Here is a 13,704-nt window from a genome sequence, read left to right as displayed (position 1 = left end):
GAGTGAAATAAACTGGTTGAATAAAAGGTGTCCTTGGGAAAAAGGAAATTCATATTCCCATCGTTGGATTTTTCTTAGAAATGTTTCCAGATAAAATACTACAACTGTAAACCCCTGTAGTTATTGAGAGCAATTTACTTTAAAAATGATCAAAATGTCTTAACAGAAATGGCCAAAAGGAGAAAAGTAGAAGGGAATTAGATAAATAAAAATATGAAAATACAGTTTAAAGATGCCAGAGGCAAGATTTGGGTACTGGAAAGTAATCATGCAAGCATGCAAACATATCACAGGACAACAGCGCTCCTGTCATGTTCCTGCCTCTTTGCGGTGATGACACTGAAGGGTCAGAAGAATTTCCTTGACTATGCAAGCTAGTGTAAGACAATAAATGCTGTTTAAAAGGAAGTTGAGGGTGGTGGAGAACAATAGATGTGAGCCTGCAGGTCCTGGACAAGACAGAGCAGGCCACAGGAGCTCACCACTCAGGACTCTTCTTCCCTACCCAGGAATCTGGAAAAAGCACAGTATGTAGATTTGTCTTGCTGGCTCCATTTCTGCAGCCTTCAGTCACTATAGTCCACCTCCCCTGGTAGTCTGGCCTCTCTCCTCTGCACTTTGATGAAATGTCTCTGGCCAAGGTCACCAAAGACTCCCCCATAATGCCATCGGACCCCAAATCCTCACACAATCCTTGGGTGGGGGATGCACAGTTGACCACCCCCTGGATCTTCTCCAACCTCCACTTCCTCAGCTCCTTCTTTCCTGGACCAGCCTCAGCATCTCTGGTGGAAACCACTCAGAAGTCTCCATTGGTTCCCCCTTTTCTACCTGCCCCCTAAATGTGGGTGTTCCTAGGGTCCCCTTTTAAGTTTGTTCATTCTCATGGCTTCCAGCACCATTTCTGGGCTGAAGATTGCTATTCCTGTGTCTGTGTGGCCTCCGTCTTGCCTAGCCCAGCACAGAGCTTCTAAGGGCCTAGCACTCCACCCCTTGCAGAATGTGCAGGGCAGCTCACATATGCTCACCCTAGCACCACCTTCAACATCCAAGCATCTCACCTCATCTGCAAGTCACATGTCCCTTCTCTTTCTACTCCTCCTCCTAGTATGCCCTCATCTAACCTTTAAAGGATGGGAGATGTAGACAATGGAAGCACAGCCTTGGCATTCAGCTATAATGATGTTACTCTTTTAGTAAATGTGAAACTTATGCTCAGATGCTCCCTTCTCTGTGAGGCCTACGCCCTTCACCCTATTTCAAACTTGTCTCACACCCCTCTCCAGCATTCCCAATCCCTCTTACCCTGTCCTACTTTTTCTTTTTTCCATAGCACTTACCACCTTCTGATATATTATGCAAGTAACTTACGCGCGTTGTTTGTTGTCTACCTCTCTGTTAGAATTAAGGCCCCACAAGGGCAGAAATTTTTGTCTGTTTTGTTCTCTGGTGTATCCCCAGCACTTAGAACAGTGCCAGGCACATAGTGGGCCCTCAATAATTAGTTGTTGTGTGAATAAGTGAATAAAGCACTAAAATTAGAGCAACTGATGAGGTATATGAGAATTAGAAAGAGAAAAGAGATAGAAGACACAATTGAGGCCAGAGTACAGGGTTCAAAATTCCTCCATATATAATGTAATAGGCCCTAATGTAAGGCATTACCAGTGGTTATGCAAAAGAGAATTACAATCAGAGGGTCCAAAAAGGGCCCCAGCTGATACAGTAGATGAATGATCTCAGATCAGAAATATTAGTTTATATTATTTTGTTAGAACCTAAAATTTGTGTGATTGGCTACAGTTAAGTTCCAGATGACAGGTGACATGGTAGACAAAAGCTGACCACAAAAAAAAGTCCTTTCCAACAGTTACCTGCTTCATTTTGGGTAGGATGCTCATGTTTTTTTTTATTTTTTGTATTTTATGATGCTTTGGCATTTGAGGCCTTGAAGATTCAGGTAGGGGCTGTCCCTCCTAAGGTTAGCTAATCCCTAGGAATAGCAAACAACTTGCTGCAACCTAACTACTCCTGAGTCCATCCCCACCTCCTTTTATCAGGCTCCTGCAGTCCAGGACACTATCCCTCTGCCCTAAATCACGCCAGGGCCAGGTACCAGACAACAACAACAACTTATAGCCCAGAGCTTGCCAAAATTATTCAAGCTATTCAGTCCTAAGTCTGCTCTGTTAGCCTACCTTGCCTCACCCATTCCTTTCCACCAAAACCCCAATAAAAGCTCTTGCCCACGTTTTTCTCTCACTCCTTCTGCCTCCTGACTGACTCTGGTGCTTCCCCATGTGGCTCTGCATGGTACAGAGTGCCTCCTGATTTTAAGGATCTGTGAGTAAAAACTTCTTCTTTCATGATGGTCTTTTCCACATCTGCATGTCATACCATATCTGAGTAAAACAATTCCCAGGTACATTGTAAAACATAGGGCCTGCGAGACTTCTGGTCAGACTTTCACAGCCCAGAATTTCTGACTGAGAAACCTCAGCTAAACTGAACAAGTACATGTCCTCCCCTTGCTTAACCAGATAACAAAAGGAAGGTATTAAAAACAAGAACACTTTGGGTACACTGTGTTTGGACAAGTGTTGAAGGCATGTGCTGCTCCAAGCAGGCTTCTCTTTTCTTAAGATCTCTGAAATGCTTAAGAGAATTTGATATACTAAATTTTAGGAAGGTGTTTCATGTTAGGTTTGTGGGTCTGCCTTTGTAAATGTGAGAGAATCAAATACATTAAATTTGTAAATGTAGTTTGAAATATCTAAGGTAATTCAATTAATTAAAGGTGGAACTGATGTTAAATATTTACAAGAATTTGATCTGTCAAATCTATGAAATAAGTGCACCTTAATCAAATAACCAATTAAAGTGATTGCTCTTTTTGTTATACAAAAATCACTAAGATTATAACTATTATAAATATAACTTATAAGTTGAGCCTAAAAGCTTGAAAAATATGTTTTTATATTTATTATTTTCATAAATTGAATAGTAAGACACAAGAAACTATAAGAATATTTTTCTGTGTACAAAAGTTCTTCGGACAGAAAAGTCACTAACGCTGAAAACTTTTCAAAGGCTTCACAATTCCCCTAAAATTAAGTCTAAAATATCTGGCACAAGGGTCTGGCCTGGTAGTGTAGTGGCGAAGTTCACGTGTTCCACTTCAGCCACCTGGAGTTCACAGGTTTGGATCCTGGGCGTGCACATATGCACCGCTCATCAAGCCATGCGGTGGTGGCATCCCATGTACAAAATAGAGGAAGATTGGCACTGATGTTAGCTCAGCGACAATCTTCCTCAAGCAAAAAGAGGGAGATTGGCAATGGCTATTAGCTCAGAGCCAATCTTTCTCACTAAATAAAAAAATAAAATAAAATAAAATAAAATATCTAGCACAAGACAAAGGACCTGGAGAGGCAAGTCAGCCCCTGCCTGCCTTTCCATGTCATCTCCATGCTCCTCCACATTCTGCCTTACTTCCCACACCCAGTCTCTTTCTGTCTGCCAACTCCCCACCCCCTACACGTGCTGGTGCCGTCTTAACCCTCTCTCCACCTGATTCTCTCCTGCCCGTCCTTCCAGTCTCAGTTTTAATATCTCTTCTTCTGAAATGAACTCGTACAGTGTTCTGTGCTTTGCAAGTAAAATCCACGTGAGAATCGCCATCTATGTATTTATTGCTTTGGGGCACTACTGGACCCTCAGGGGTGGTTGGGCAGGAACAACTTCCCTCTAATGGTAACTTACCATTTGGCCAGCCCACTGATAGATGTTTTCTGAAGCAATAAGCAAGTTGCTGTCTTCTGAAATTCAGCACGAAGACCACAAGTGACACCTCAGACGCCCAGGACTAATCCCCAACCACTGACATTCAAGGTAAAGGAATGCTATCCCTCTGCTCCTCATATGATCACACCCTCCCAGTGCAATGCCCTCTGCCCAGCTCTACGTCTCGTGCAAACTTTTGGCCAAATCTCTTCATCTATGAAACATACGTGATGATTAGCAGGGCCTGAATGCTCTAAAGAAATGGAACTGGAACAACGGTATAGAAAAAAAAGAGAGAACCTTGACCCCTACTTCACTCCATTCACAAAAATATTTATTTGGGATGTAGTATAAACCTAAATGTAAAACCTAGAATTATAAAGCTTCCAGAAGAAGACATAAGAGGATATTTTCATAACTTTGGGACAGGCAAATTTCGTACACGGGACCCTAAAAGCCTCAACCATAAAGGTTTTGGGTTATTTAGGGTTATTTATTTAAATAGGTCATTTATTCTGCCACACACCCCAAGCTGGTAAGTGCCATATGATATACTTGCTAAAGTCAATATTTGAAATTTCATATTTGATACAGCCCATTTTGTTTCTGAAAATCCTAAATTTTAAAAAGTTCATCACCAGTAACATATCCTAGTGGATCCTAGATCAGAGGAAAAACATATTGTTATAAAGGACATTATTGGGACAATTGTTGAAATTTGAGCATGGAGTGTATAATTTTACTCTGGTTATGTAAGAGAATGTCCTTATTCTTAAAATGCATGATAAAATATTTAGTAATATAGGGATATTATAATGCCATTACTCTCAAATAATTCAAAAAAATATAAATACATATATGAGAGAGACAAAAAACAAATGTGGCAAAATATTAACAATTGAGGGATCTAGATAAACAGTATGTGGGCATTCTTTGCACTTTTCTTGCAACTCTTATGTAAGTTAGAATTCTTTTTTTAATTTTAAAAAACTAAAAACAAAAGTTGTTGCTGAAATTGAAATCTATCTCCCAAAGATTTCCATCCTTTTGGACCTAATACTGCTTGTTCCTAGATCTTTCTGGACAAATTGATTTTTTCCCACTATAATAGAATTTCAGACATTGGAATGATGGTATCATGACTCTCCCCAAATTTTTCACTCCAGATGATCTGGATGGGATCATTGCCTCCCTCCTGACCTTCACCCCTCCCTGCTCCCCAGTCCTTCTTTCTCCTCTACTCAGGGCACATACAAACACACACATGCAAACACACATACACATGCGTACACACAAACACACATACTCACCAGGACCACGTATATATACTAAGGGTGACATTCTACTTTGGGAGTCTCTGTGAGCTCCCACACGTGCAGAGCTGTCCATGTGAATGGACAAGGAGCTATTTTCTTCCCTGTGTAAAAAACTTCAACAATGTCCAAGGCTTCACAATGCAACTGTGACACAGCCTGTCACCCGCTGCATTGGCAAAGAAAAACTAGATAGCAAAGCATTGTCTCTTTTGGCAGGACTATGAGACAATTGGAGCCTCAGGAACTTACAATGTGTGGAAAAGAGAAGAAATGAGACATAAAAGCTTGCTGTAGAAAGGTTGCTATGGTGTGATGTGTCTTTCCCCACCCTTCTTTTCAGAGCCACAAAAAAATGAATGGTGCTAGGTTTCACCAGTTCTTTCTTAAGTGAATGAATGAGGCTTTCCTGAAGAAAACTGTCTCACAAAATGAATGGCTCCATCACACAATCTGGCAACACAATCGGACATTATGAACCAAGATCACCATAAACTCTAGTCAAAGCACAAAGACATAAGATGAATCTGAATTCTGAGGATGTGTATTCACATTTAAAGTATTGACTGATGGCATGCATGGAGTGCATGAGACCTGCCTAGAGTAGTCTGGTACATTTAGCACTACCAAAACCTTGCTGTGGCAACGCAAGCCCAGGAAATGTATTTTTATCCAAACATGTTTGTGAGTGTGTTCCAAGGGCCTGGCACAAGAGGCATGAAATATAGCTAGCTTCTTGAGGTCTCTTCCACCTCCTTGATTCTGAGCATAAACAGTTCTTGCAGACTCTGTGTTCCAGTAGAACATTAGCACCATCTAAAGGCTACATACCAAATGTCTTCTCAATGCGAATGTTCCTCAAAATACTCTTTACTATGATATTATTCTTTGGGGGCCTGACACCGTGAAAACTTTTGCCTACCTGGAAGGAAGCAGTAGGCCACTATGGCATGCTATGTGTCTGTGACCATTATATTCCTGGAGAGGTGCATGTCATCTGTAGTGCTTGCCTGTTTGAAGGAGTAAGCCATGTGTATCAGAAGCTGTGTTGGCTTGTTTTCTCATGTAGCTACCTGTCATGCCTTAGCTCAGGAAATTCACTCTGCCAGGCCTAGTCTCAACTTGGCCATCAGTGCAGGGAGAAAGGAGTTTGGGAGGGAGGGGAAGGATGGGGCTGTCATCCAATAGCCATTAGCCTTGGCGGGAGAGATGAGGACTCCAGTTCTGCTTTGCTGTTTGCTACATTTGTCACCTTAACTTCTCCGGGCCTCTCATGCATAGAACAAGGCCATTTGACTAGATTATCTCTAGGGGCCTCTCCTGTTCTACCGTCAGTGTGTCCCTGGGTTCTGACAAGGCGATGTAGACAGCCTGGTCCCATATGTCTACTTCATATCATCTCAGGGAGCAAAATAAAATGACTCAGGCAGGTTTCTTTTATGGAGTCTTAAGCCTAACTGAGCTTTACCTAAATCCTTTGGATTCAAGGCCAAGGAAAGTCTGACTTAAAGTTTCCTTAGGAAGTCATAGGGCCCCTGTGGTTATCTGGAGTCTCCAGACTCCCTAGAGGCTCCCAAAGACATTTTAGAAAGAGGGGCTGGTCTTAAAAAGACTCAAGTGGTAAGAGGTTTTAAGAACAGATTGACCTTTGATCCTGACCGTTTGATGCAGTCGTCTGGTGGGAATGTGTCTTGTCTGAGGGTCAAACCAAGGTGGATGCAGGGACGGAGGGTGGACGAAGCAAAAAGAAAAAGAATCTTAAGCTTAGCAGACAGAGAAACCTGTGGTCAATTTGCCTCTGCCCCTTACTGGTAGTGAGACTCAGGGCAGATCATTCAACCTCGCTGAGCTTTGGTTTCCTTGTCTGTAAAGTGCAGCTAACAACAAAGTTGTTGAGAGGATTAAATTAGATATTGTACTCATTGTGTCTAGCATCATACTCAATGCAGAGTAAATATTCCATGAGTGATGTCTTTGGCTTATTGTTCTAAAATCACACTCTCCTGTTTGAGGCAACACAGTGCACAAAGAAAGGCTTAAGATTCTTGTGCCATCAGCCCAGGCCAAGGTGATAGATTCTGAGTCTCAGACCTAGCAAATGCTTGCCTGGTTCCTCTGACACACAGCCCAGGCTCCTGCTTTTGTCTTTCAAAATATCCTCTCTGCTCAGTGCTTCCTGAGTATCTGCCATCAGCCCTGCCTTTCCCCTGCATGATCCTGCTTCTGCTTTTAGCACAGGTGGCTTTGCTGTCAGAGTATTTGAAGTTTTCCTTTGATGGCCCTGCAACTAAGCAACTTAATTATGAATGAACACTCTGCCTAAAAGCTTGTACCACTCTCTTTTTCCTTCAAATATCCCTGGCATATATCCAGGAACTCAATGCACCAAAGCAAAGCGATGGCTGACCCACCCACCCACCACTGAACCACCCCTATCCTTTGCCAACCATCTGCTGCTCGATGCCTTTGTTAGAGGAGAAGAGAGGAAGAGGGAGCTTGGAGGAAAAGAAAAGGAAAAATGTAACATTTTTCATAAAAGATACCACCATCTTTAAATTTTTTTTGAATTCTCAAAATGAACGATAAATTCAGCAATTCACTATGTTCCGAGACTGGTGAAAGCAATATTTTAATGAGCTTACTTCCATTTTTAGTCACTTATATAAACCATCACCCATGCACATCTCTTGAAAAGAAGAAAAGGAAAAATGGAGAAACCCAATAAGTAAAAATATTAGATTTCTTAGTGGTGAAAAGACAGAAGAAATAGATTTTTAAAAAGCTCCTTTACCATAAGAATAGGTAAGTGTTAGAGCAGGGGTGTGAGTATCTGTGTGTGTGCCTGTGTGTGTGTGTATAGAAAGAATATCCGGGATATGGGAAGAGATCTTCATAATGTGGTCTAAAAGACTGAGTAGCAGAAAGCATAAGTGACACACTGGATCACACAGCCGGTTAGTGGTGAAGCCAGGAGTGCACTGGGGTTTCCTGACTCCTAGCAAATTATTGGGCAAAGTCACATTGACAAGAGTCTCTGAAATATCTAAGCAACTCTTGCTTGCAGGTTCTAAGCAGGCTTATCCATAATTTGCAGGCTCAAGCTCTTTGCTCTTGTTCTTAGACTTGTCCACCATATATGCCCTTTTTGCTCAGGGATTTCAGTACGCCCATGAAATCTCAAAAATAATATATAGTTCAAATTGATATGCATTGTGAGTGTAAAATAAACCCCATATTTCTAAGATTTGGTATGACAAAAAGGATGTAAAATATCTCATTAATAACTTTTCTTATTGATTACACGTTGAAATGATAATATTCAGGATATATTGGATTAAGTAAAATATGTTGCTAAAATTAATTTTACCTGTCTCTTTTTCTTTTTTTAATATGGCTACTATGAAGTTTAAAATGATTTATGTGGCTCACATTACATTTCTATTAGGCAGCATGGACTTAGGTAATATAGAATTGTAGTTTTTCCATTTTAATTTGATATTCTACCCTTTGTTCAAATCCAAGACTTGCTACAAAGGTTTCTGGCTCTGGATAAATGACTGCTGTTTTGGAAAAATAGGAATTAATGTAAGAGATAAATGATTCAGATGTATTAAACTAAGTAATAATTGTGCTATTTTGGAAAAATGTATAAATTGTGCTAATCAATACTTGTACTGTTCTAGAAAAGCAGAAATTAATGTAAGGAATAAATTATTTGTATGTGTTATCTCGTACTATTTACTATAATCTTCCCTTCCCTGGAGTGGACCATATAGTCCCTGACTCTCTGATGTTCTTAAATTTAAATTTAACCAAAAGTGTGCCTTTATAAGGTTCTTTCAGCAGGCCACAACCCAGAACCTACTTCAGAATAGGCTGGTTAACTCACACCTGTAAGAGGAATTGTTAAAGGAGCAGGAGGTGTGCACAGGAGGAGAGAAGATAGTGTTTCTGAGAATAATTGGGTGATGGGAGGAAGAGAAGGCTGTACATTGTTTTACAGTCAATTAATTTCCCAGAAAAAGTGTTGAGAAACTTGCACATTTCATTGCTTTAATTGTCTCCATCTAAGCTTTATTCAGGCATATAGGAGGGCAAATAAAATGATCAATAGGTGTCTTCTGCCACTAGCATGAATGTAATTTTAAGCCAAAATACACAAGCTAAAAGTTAAGCTATAAATTAGCAACCATCTCTGATTTATTTTTACCAATTTAGTACTATAACCTTAAAAGTGGAAACTTTTATTGCATAGTAATGTAGCAAGAAATCTTAAGAATGCATAATTTTTGCTGGGAAAAAATATGGATGAGAATAACGTTCACCTTAGCCAAAGCTATGTTTGAGAAGTTACGATTTGTTCGAACTCTGAATGCATAATACAAATAGAGCTAATATTCATGAGTACTACTCAGTGCCAGGCATGGTTCTAGGTTTCTATACATCATGGATTAACTCATTTAATCCTCATAATAGTACCATGAGGTCTATACATAGACTCATCCTGTGTTACAGATGTGGAATCCAAGGCACAGAAAGGCCAAATAACTTACCTGAAACTCACATGGCTAATAAACAGCAGAGCAGGGATGTGAGCTCAGGGAGTCTGGCCCCAGAGTTCATGCTCTCAACATATAAGGATACATGGGCTGAGCACTATGAATTAGTAGGCAAAGTGGGCAGTCAAAGAAAATCTTAGAATGTTGGTTTCAACAACACTAGTAAAGAATCCTGTTGCATCGTTCATGGGAAACTGTCACGCAAGAAGAATCAAGAACGTAGCATTGGCCAATGGCATGAGCAGGGGTTGAAAAGTTGGGAGACGTAGGATAAAAAACTTCTATAAAACGAGAGTTGGACGACATGTTTTCCATGTCTCTTTTCAGACGAATGATTCTGTTAGTAATATGGTTTCTCAAGGCTTCTTCCAACAACAGCTACCTGAAAAATCATGAACCGAAAACGAAGCTGTGGAATCAAATAAGAGAAAGAGGACACTGTCCTAATGAGAAAGAGGCAATAATTGGATGTTAGGATTACGGAAAAAACACACTGCTGGTGTAGAACAAAGCTGAAGAGAACACATTGTCATGAGATTAGTTGTTTAAAACCAAAAGCAGGGTTTAGAATGTCAGCTCTTACAAGGAGAGAGCTTACCTCTTTAAATTTATTTCCATAGCACATATGCAAGTACAGATATTTGATATACATTTTGTGATGATGATAGCAATACTAGTTTTGGTGATCTTTTTGAAGATAATGAAGATACCGGGATACCAAAAAGAGAGTCTGAATGATTAGAAACCATAAGCACTTATTCAAACTATCTGTAAAGCGGAGGTAATATTAACCTCAAGGTCTGTTGAGAGGATTAAGTGAGATAAAGCAGAGAAAATCCTAAGCACAACATTTGCTTCATTATATGCTATTAATCAAGGTTACCAATGATGATGATGAGATGACAATGATGATGGCAGCAATGACATGACAACATGCCGTACAAAACAAACTGCTCCTAGGGAGTCATGGCCAACTCTTGACAATTTTAAAAGAAAGCATTTAAGTTAACATGTACGTATAACACTAGGGCATAGAAGCTATTCAAAAGATTACAGCCAAATGTGATAAGGTTTTGAATTCATAAGCACAGCTTTGGTTTCATATAAAATTTGGAATGTATTTATTTTCTCCAGAAGTTTATATTAGAATAGTATATTCTCTTAAGTTCTATTGGATCGAGGTCCTGTGGGCTTTGTGTCAACAAGCTCCTCACATTCTGGGATCACAGTTTGCTAATGAGAACTGACAGATACCAACACAAAATGGTTTGGTGGTCCTTTCCTTCTGTCCACAAGCTTTAGAAAAAAAAAAAGAAAGTGTTTGGGAACAGCAAAGAAAGCACAGACTTTGAGGTCAGAAGACAACCTCTGGTTTCTTATCCATGAGATTTTTGTAATAATTAACTTACCTCATAAGGATATTTTGAAAACTAAATGAGATACTATCTGTGCAAGTGCTTTACAAATGCTAATGTTATCATTAAAAGTCATATCCCTTTACTTTAAAATAGCCGCTTTAAAACTAAGCACACAAGATCATCTGCTTTGTGGATTATCTACATATGTCATCAGTACACTTATTATAGTCATCTCTCACCCTCTCTAAACTGTGCACATATTAAAAGCCAGGCTATGACTTTTTCAATTCAATATCTCCAGCATTTAGCATTCTAGCTGACACATAGTAGGTGCTGGTACATATGTTTAAACTATGCATTTAAAGGAAGCAGAAACATTGATTTGAACCCTAAATATTATGGGCCACATAATAAGAGTAGATGACTTAGATAGACTTGTTTCCTTTTACAGGCCAATAAAATATGTAAAAGGCGTTGTTGCAGGCTTTTGTGGTTCCCAAGAATCAGACACTGAGATGGAGCTTGTGTGGCAGGGTATTTATTAGGGATCAGCACGTGGGGAAGGCAAGGGGGGAAGCAAGCTTGGGCAGAAAGAGAAGTAGAGCTGGCATGCCTCAGCCAACCTGGTGGACAGCTCTGGAGAGAGGATTGTCCACTAGAGTTGTCTTTTATCAGGCCAAGATAGCCAGGCTGTTATTACCGCACCTCCGTCAGCCACTGGATATGAGCCACCCTGGAAGAGCATGCCCTTGAGCAAGGTGACTCTGTAGCTGAGGCAGTCCATGAAAGGATTGACAGCAGAGGCAACAAATCCTCCCTTGGTGCGGGTCCATGTTCACCGTAGTCACCAAATTTTAAATGCTCTGTCTACCACATGAGAAGATGGCATTAATATTTGAGGGCACAAAATGACTTTAATCAATGAGAAATTTGGAATTACATTCATAATCGAATTAAAGAAATTGTCTATACTCTCATAGATTTATGGTAGAGTAGACCAAAACATTTCATTAATATAGTGAAGACTTATAGGAAAACGTTGGTTTGTTGGCATGTGATGTTGTTTTCTCACGAAATATTGTCCTTCAGCAAGTAGTTGCTAGGTACCGGTTTGTGCATTGAAATAGGCATTACTAAGCAAAGCGCTTCCCCCTGGGATGTAATGACACAGCTATGGGCAGAATCTCTCTTCCCAGATCCAAGCCTCTCCACTGTTTTAGCTCCTGAAGGGAATGGGCATGTCTGTCCACCACGATGTGGCTGCACCCTGAGGTCATGAGGACAGCAGCATCAGTAGCATATGGCGTCCCTTTCAAATCAAAGCTTTCCTAACACCCTGGCCCCACGCATTTGATGTTTCATCTTGGGCAGCTCTCTTGCTCAAGTGTGTATATTTCAACGTGGCCTGAAGAAGTGATCAAAAGCAAATCTGTGCCTTAATACCTCCAAGGTCAAAGGAAGAAATCAACTTACTCAAACAGTTCCCCAGTCATAATGCGTATGCAGCCCATTCTACCTAATACAAAACAACATGTTGAATGGATTAGCAAAAACTTGAGTTTAGAGGAAAACCAACTGTTCTTTCCTCAGGACCAAGAAGAGTTGATTTGTTCTTCATTCTAAGCTTCTGGGGAAAGTTCAGGAGGTTACATGAATAAGACTTAAGAGATTGGTCTGGGAAACTGAAATCTTAAGAAAATCAATTCTGTCTGTAAACCTATCTTCCACTGCAGTATTAACTCATTATTATTAAAATCCTTATAAATGATGAGGGTAAGATCAGTTTACAAAAGGCTTACCTTTCACCATTGTGGATTATCACATAGATTTTTAAGATGTAAGCCTACTAAAATAACATATTTTAATTTCCCTTTATTCATGCATAGCAAGTGGGGAAAACGGGTGAACATTCCTTAGGCATTCTAGGAGTAATGTTTTTAACTGGTCAATGTTTTCATTTGGTTCTTTCTCAATCCTTAAGGGCAAACATTAGCATAAGGCTAAAAATGTTTAATTTTTAAAGATATTATACAAATTCCATAGTAACATAATATCCAATAATGTCTAAATTCTCTCAGTTCCCAGGGCTATTTTTAGGTCTTTGGGGAAAATATAACTCTTTTCCCTCTTTCTCAGCCCTGGTATGCCCCATTAAACTTTACGCTGTCTTGCTGCACTCTTTTCCAGCCCATTCACCATATTCAGCATCCAAGATGCTGAAAAGAGTGAGGCTCCTTTCACTGGTGGGGGGAAGAGAAGCACCCATGGCTGTGGAGAGCAGGAAGCCTGGCTTCTAGTTCCAAATGCAAGACTAAGTGTGTGACTTTGGGCAAGTTCCTGGGTTTCTGCAGGCCTCCATTTGCTCATTTATTTAGGAAGAGAGGAGGATGGATGGTTTTTAGTGGCCCTCCCAAGGCCACTGTTCCATGATTCTTAATGTTCCAAGCATATTCTGCTCGTGGGGGAAGCTTTGACATTAGACCATGTCACGGGATTTGAAGGGAATATTTTCTGTGGCTTCCAGAGAATTTGGAAAATATAAGTCATGTAACTGTCCCCCTCCAGGCCCAAATCGGTAGTAAGGAAATAAAGTCTGGCGTTTGGGCCATATGACTCTCAAATCAAATTGAGTTTTCAAAGCCAAGAAGAGATATTTTAAGGCTAGAAGTACTATTTCCACTTTTTGATTAG

The sequence above is a fragment of the Equus quagga genome, chromosome 10 (genome assembly GCF_021613505.1).
Source record: "Equus quagga isolate Etosha38 chromosome 10, UCLA_HA_Equagga_1.0, whole genome shotgun sequence".
NCBI lineage: Eukaryota > Metazoa > Chordata > Mammalia > Perissodactyla > Equidae > Equus > Equus quagga.
This window is presented reverse-complemented; position numbering follows the sequence as displayed.